This window comes from Octodon degus, unplaced genomic scaffold (genome assembly GCF_000260255.1).
Source record: "Octodon degus isolate 3935 unplaced genomic scaffold, OctDeg1.0 scaffold00103, whole genome shotgun sequence".
NCBI lineage: Eukaryota > Metazoa > Chordata > Mammalia > Rodentia > Octodontidae > Octodon > Octodon degus.
Genome location: NW_004524679.1, coordinates 10270626 through 10277237, shown reverse-complemented (window position 1 = coordinate 10277237; position 6612 = coordinate 10270626). Strand labels below are relative to the sequence as shown.

Here is a 6612-nt window from a genome sequence, read left to right as displayed (position 1 = left end):
CACACACACACACACACACACACACACACTAAATAAATGTTAAAAAAAATAAAAAAAATTAAAGTCTTTAAATGGATGTACAAAATATATGAAATATCTATCTAAGTGTAAAATAAAAATTTAAGATTTATTTGCTTTTGAAATTTAATTACATTAAATGAAATTTTATAAATATTTGACATTGTTAGCACAATCTTTGTAATTTTTTATTTTTAAAAATTGTTTTTTTATTTGTTTATCTGTTTATTTGGTACAGGGTCTCTTTATGCAGCAAAGACTCATAGTGATCCTCCTGTCTTGGCCTCCCCAGTTCTGGAATTATAAGCCTATGCCATTGCATCCTAATTCGGCGACCATATCAGCATGTTGCTGGCATGGCATTAGGTACCTGAGATCAAGCCAGGGTTTTGCACTTGTCAGGCAGGCGCTTAGACTGGCAAGCTATCTCCTTGGCCTTGTTAGCAGAATCTTTGGAATGTTTGAATCAAATGTTATAATGATGCGAATTAAGTTGATTTTTACCTTTAAACTAAAAAAAAATAACCTGAAGATTATTTTTCCTAATATGAAAGAATATGTGCTAATAATTTATTCTAATTAAAATAAAGAAAAGTGAGAACTCTCTCAGATAAATACTCTCAAGCATCAAATAAGAGTATTAAAGGGGCCGGGGAGATGGCTCAGTGAAAAAAGTGCTTCCCTGGCAAGCACAAGGGCCTGAGTTCAATCCCTGTTTCCACAAAAAAAAGAGTATTAAATAACTAAAATGTATTCAAGAAAGAATCAAGAGAGTTCTAATAATCCATTGTAAAACAAGGAAGCACGACTCTAAATTTGACAGAAATAGAAAATGTGTTAATGCTAATTGTAATAATACTTATAAAACACTCCTGTTTCCTACTGAGGCAGTCAAACTGCAGCACCTTGAATATCATCATAAATAATGACAATTCATCTTATTACTTCAGTGAGCAAATTTTATAAATATTCCTATATACTTATGGAGGTTCAAAATCTTAATTGAAATAAAGCTTTTTTCTGTAATTACTAAAGTAGCAGTATTTAATTATGTGCTTTAAGGCCAGTCAAATAGCTCAGAGGACTGAAGCACCTGCATAGGCAGAGTGCAAAGACCAGGGTTTGATCCCTGGCTTGCCTTGCCAGCCCTGCCTCTGGGGAACCCTGAGAGGGAGATTGAGAGTGGACCTGGTGGTGCATGCCTTAAATCCCAGAACTTTGGAAGGCTGAAAACAGGATGATCACTCCCAGTCTTATCTACATAGTAAGACCCTGTAGACCCTATAGAACTGGTACTAAAATACAAAAACAAACAAATAAATAAGTGCTTCAGCATAAATTCCCTGAAGAAACTAGCATAGGAATATGCCTCTATATCTCTTACTTTTTACATTGTACACACTAAACTGTGATTACTGGGATAAGTTTACTGTACTTGATTTTTTTCTCATCCTACATCTCAGCTTTTAAAATTTCTATTATTTTATTTTTTAAATTTTTTTATTTATGTGTGTGTGTGTGTGCGCGTGCCTGCATGTGTGTGTGTGTGTGTGTGTGTGTGTGTGTGTGTGTGTGTGTGGCCAGCTCAGCCCACCAGGGGGCGGGGCGGGCTGGCATGTGGTGCTGGGGGATTGAACCATGGTCCTTGTGCTTTGTTAAGCTTTTTCTAAGTAGGTGCTTTAGACCACTGAGCCATCTCACCAGCCCCAAAATTTCTATTTTTGAGAACTTTACTTTTAGTAGTCAACAGAAGAAGGACTGCTATGGAAGCAATAAAATACATCAGATCAAACATTTTGAATATTATCAGTATCATATATTTATACATTGGTGGACCTAGTAAGAAATATAATTCATGCACGTAATTACCTGATTATATATTTAAGGAATCTTAAATTCATATGAAGTAAAAAACTATTTTATATGATACATGGTGATTCCAAACTAGAGTTAAACTCTATAAGATATTCCAAAATACTTGATCTGGTGTTCTTCTCACCTCACTATGTTTGTCTCTATTCATTCCTCATATGCAATGATTACTTCAAATCTTCCAAGTAATTTGTGAAAACTATGAAAAAAAATCAGATTATTTACAAAATTTACTATGTCGGGCTCATTTTTTCTCTAAACATCCAAGTTATAATTAAAAGTTATCCTCAATGAACAAACCAGTAGGGAAGGGGCTTCTTGTGTGAGTCTTTGCTAGCACAGCCTGGTCTATATGCGATCAACCGTGTTGAAGGGACCTGCAGTTGGCATTGATCTTGATACCACTCACTCTTGTGTGGGTGTTTTCCAGCATAGAAAACTGGAGATAATTGCCAATGATCAGGGAACTCGAACCACTCCAAGTTATGTTGCTTTCACTGACACCAAATGACTGATTGGAGATGATGCAAAAGATCAAGTGGCTATGAACCGTATCAACACGTTTTTTGATGCTAAGCATCTGATTGGATATAGATTTGATGATGCTGTTTTCCAGTCTGATATGAAACACTGTCTCTTCATGGTGGAAAATGATACAGGCAGGCCCACGATTCAAGTAGAATACAAAGGAAAGACAAAGAGCTTCTATCCAGAGGAGGTGGTACTGACAAAGATGAAGGAGATAGCAGAAGCTAATCTAGGGAAGACTTTTACCAATGCTGTCATCACTGTGCCAGCTTACTTTGATGACTCTCAGCATCAGGCATCCAAAGATGATGGAACTATTTCTGCTCTTAATGTAGTTAGAATTATCCATGAAGCAACAGCTGCTGCTATTGCTTATAGCTTAGACAAAAAAGTTGGAGCTAAAAGAAATGTGCTGATTTTTCAATTAAGTGGTGGCACTTTTTTGTGTCATCCTCACTATTGAAGATAGAATCTTTGAAGTGAAATCTACAGCTGGAGACACCCACTTATGTGGAGAAGATTTTGACAACCAAAAGATCAATCATTTTATTGCTGAATTCAAGCACTAGCACAAGAAGGACATCAGTGAGAATAGCTGTCTGCTGTCTTCATAATGCATGTGAGCGAGCTAGGAGAGCCCTCTCTTCAGGCACCCAAGCCAGTATTGAGATTGTTTTCCTCTAGGGAGGAATCAACCTCTACACTTCCATTACTCATGCTCGATTTGAAGAGTTGAATGCTGACCTGTTCCATGGCACTGTGTATCCTGTGAAGTCTCTTCAAGAAGCTAAACTGGACAAGTCTCAGATCCATGGCACTGTCCTGGTGGGTGGTTCTACCCATATCCCCAAGATCCAGAATCTTCTGTAGGACTTCTTAGGTGGCAAAGAATTGAATAAGAGCATCAACCTTGATAAGGCTGTTGCTTATGGTGCAGCTGTTCAGGCAGCCATTTTATCTGGAGATAAGTCTGAAAATGTCCAAGACTTTCTGCTGTTGGATGTCACTGCTCTTTCTTTCAGTATTGAAACTGCTGGTGGTGTCATGAAAGTCCTCATCAAATGCAATACCACCAATCCTACCAAGCAGACCCACATCTTCACTACCTACTCGGACAACCAGCCTGACATGATTGTTCAGGTATATGAAGGTGAGCATGTCACGACCAAGGACAACAACATGCTTGGCAAATTTGAACTCACAGGCATTCCTTCCACACCCTGTGGTGTTCCTCAGATTGAAGTAATTATTGATATTGATGCCAATGGCATCCACAATGTTTCTGAAGTCAATAAATGTACAGGAAAATAGAACAAGATTACCATCACTAATAAAAGGGTCATTTGAGCAAGGAGGACATAGAGCATATGGTCCAGGAAGCAGAGAAGTATAAAGCTGAAGATGAGAAGTAAAGGGACAAAGTGTCATCAAAGAATTCCTTTAAGTTCTACACTTTCAATATGAAAGCAACTGTTAAAGATGAGAAACTTCAAGGCAAGATTAATGATGAAGATGAAGAGAAGGTTCTTGACAAGTGTAATGAAATAATCAACTGGCTAGATAACAATCAGACTGCAGAGAAAGAAGAATTTGAACATCAGCAGATCGAGCTGAAGAAAGTCTGCAATCCCATCATCACTAAACTGTACCAGAGTGCAGGTGGCATGCCTGGAGGAATGCCTGGGGCCTTCCCTGGTGGAGGAGCTCTTCCCTTTGGTGGTGCTTCCTTGAGGCCCATCATTGAAGAGTTAGATTAAGTTAACCCTAAATATAGATATGACACTCTTCCACAACCAACAATATTATAGGACTTAAATATGTAGCAAATTCTGTGGCAGTCATTAAAGTTGAGCTGTTATAGTAAAGGACTGGACGTTCTCAATAATTGAATAATAAAACATGTACACAGGAAAACATAGCATTGCACTTTAAGCACTGAACTACAAGTGGAAATGCAATGTCTTCAATAAAAAATTTAAACTGGCCAAAAAATTAAATAATAAAATAAAAGATATAACTAGAAGTTAATTTAAGCATGTGGATGAATTTCTAATGATCTAATATATTCATGAATTTATCAAAGAAAATGATATACTAGGGTAAATTTTCTGACCATAATAACTAGTTGTGTACGTCACAAAAAGATTCCATTTTTCAAATTAGTTATTGGCTAAAAAAGAGTATAAATGGGTGTGTAATTTCTGAAAAGTTATCTGTGATAGTATTATATATCCTGTATTAGGGCCTATACATATCTTCCTTGTTTATCATTATTCCCTTACACAATGTTTGGCACATAAAAGAGGCCAATTAGTTTGGCAATATGAATCATGAAAGCAAAAATTGTATTAACAGGAAAATTAAAGACTAAACCTCAACCTATTTAATCAAACATCTGTGTTTTGAAATTCAGAGGGATTATATGAAATTACTTCCAAAATTTAAAAATATTTGAGGGCCAGTCAAATAGCTCAGTGGAGGTGCAGGGGCCAGAGGTTCAATCCCAGGGCCTAGCATGCCAGCCCCACTCCAGAGGCTGGCAGAGATAACAATTAAGACTGGATGTGGTGGCACACTCCTACAATCCCAGCTCTTGGGAGGCTGTAAACAGGCAGAATGTTATGAGTCCGATATAATAGTGAGACCCTGAACACGCTGTAGACCCTTTCATAAATTTCAAAAAAAATGATAATCATATTACTCAAAAGTTGTTGTTAGAAAACACTTCTTGCAAAGGTGAGTGTAAGGCTTCAAACATACTGACTTTGCGATTTTCACTGGAGATTGGTTGAGCCCCCTTCTAAATGCATCTGGATGGGTCATAGAGGTGTGGTATTAAGATCTGTCTAGTGTCTCACTCTTTCCACACTAGAGTACTTCCTCTGCCCTGCTTTCTGCTCACAATGAAACAATCATCTATTATTTGTAACACACCTCCACCACAAAGTCATTTACTTGATGTCAAAAGATCATGGACTGATAGAGTGATGAAATTAAACTTCTTTAAAATGTGAATGTTACATATTAATACCTTAATGACGAGAAAAATCACAAAACCAGAAAATGCACACCAGAGAATTAGTCCTTATTGTGACTTTAATTGACAAGGTCATTTGTAAGACTTTAGTTTTCATCAATTTTATTGACAAACAAATAGCAATGAAACAGTTTCAAAATGGATTAATAAGATGGTATCAATAATTAATACATTGCATATTGTTGTCTTCTTAGTGGTCATTCACAGCACAAGACACAGACATGATATACTGACCAAACACTATTACTACAAATCTTTCTTCGCATTGAATTAAAAGAAAGTAGCTGTATATCTATCCTAATTACTTTGTATGTACAGATACAAAGTGGTCCTTCATTTGTATTGCTTTTTTGTTTAGTTAAATCAGAGGTGGGTATCTCATTGTCTTTTAAATATTGAAAGCACGTGAATTCAGCAATATAATCCAAAAATACTCCAGTAGTCAATACTAGTAATGGGTTATCCATACGACTTGCAATGTTGGAAGTTGTTGACTTGCTCCCTTTATAGCTCAGCCTATTAATATGGCTTTATTTTCATACCACATTGTTATAATTTTCTGCCCCATTGAAAACAGCAAGAAAATGAAGAGCTAAATAACAAGAAATGCAACTTTTGTAGTTGAAAATATCAGTCAAATCCCCTCAGGATGTAGCCTAAAACGCTGTACCACAGTTTGTAGATTCTTTGTCAGTGTCAGCCATGTGGATGATTCACGGATATTGCTTAACCAATTTTTTTTCCCTAAGAAAGCCTGAGAGAATGTTTTCTTTTTGTATAACTCTCCTTAGGCTCACTCTACATGGGCAGTCAGTTTCTTCTGTGGCCCCACAATCTCCTTGATCAGAAAATTTGGGACATCACTGAGTTACAGGACATTACCATAAAGGTTCTCTTATGTCTTGATTCCTCAATAACCTTGAAAGGCTATGGCCAATATGTTGGCTGTGTTTATAGCCCTTCCTTTTCTCTAATTTATGGTCTTAAAACTTAAGTTGTTAACACTCCAGAAGAAAAACTCAATGATATTATTTCCCTACAACATAGATAGTTGAGCTTAACCTCATTATTTCTTTTTTTTCTTTTCAAAGTTTTATTGATAAACATATAGCAATGAGACAGTTTCAAATCAAATCGAAACTACAGTTTCAACAAAT

The 6612-nt window shown here is 36.5% G+C and overlaps 1 protein-coding gene and 1 pseudogene across 8 annotated transcripts in view; one reads left to right on the top strand and one right to left on the bottom strand.

The window, feature by feature from the left end:
• LOC101568064 (protocadherin-11 X-linked) overlaps positions 1–6612 on the bottom strand; it is a 1027172-nt gene that overhangs the window by 795487 nt on the left and 225073 nt on the right. The gene's annotated exons all lie outside the window — the stretch shown is intronic.
• Positions 2243–4175, top strand: LOC101591017 (annotated as a pseudogene).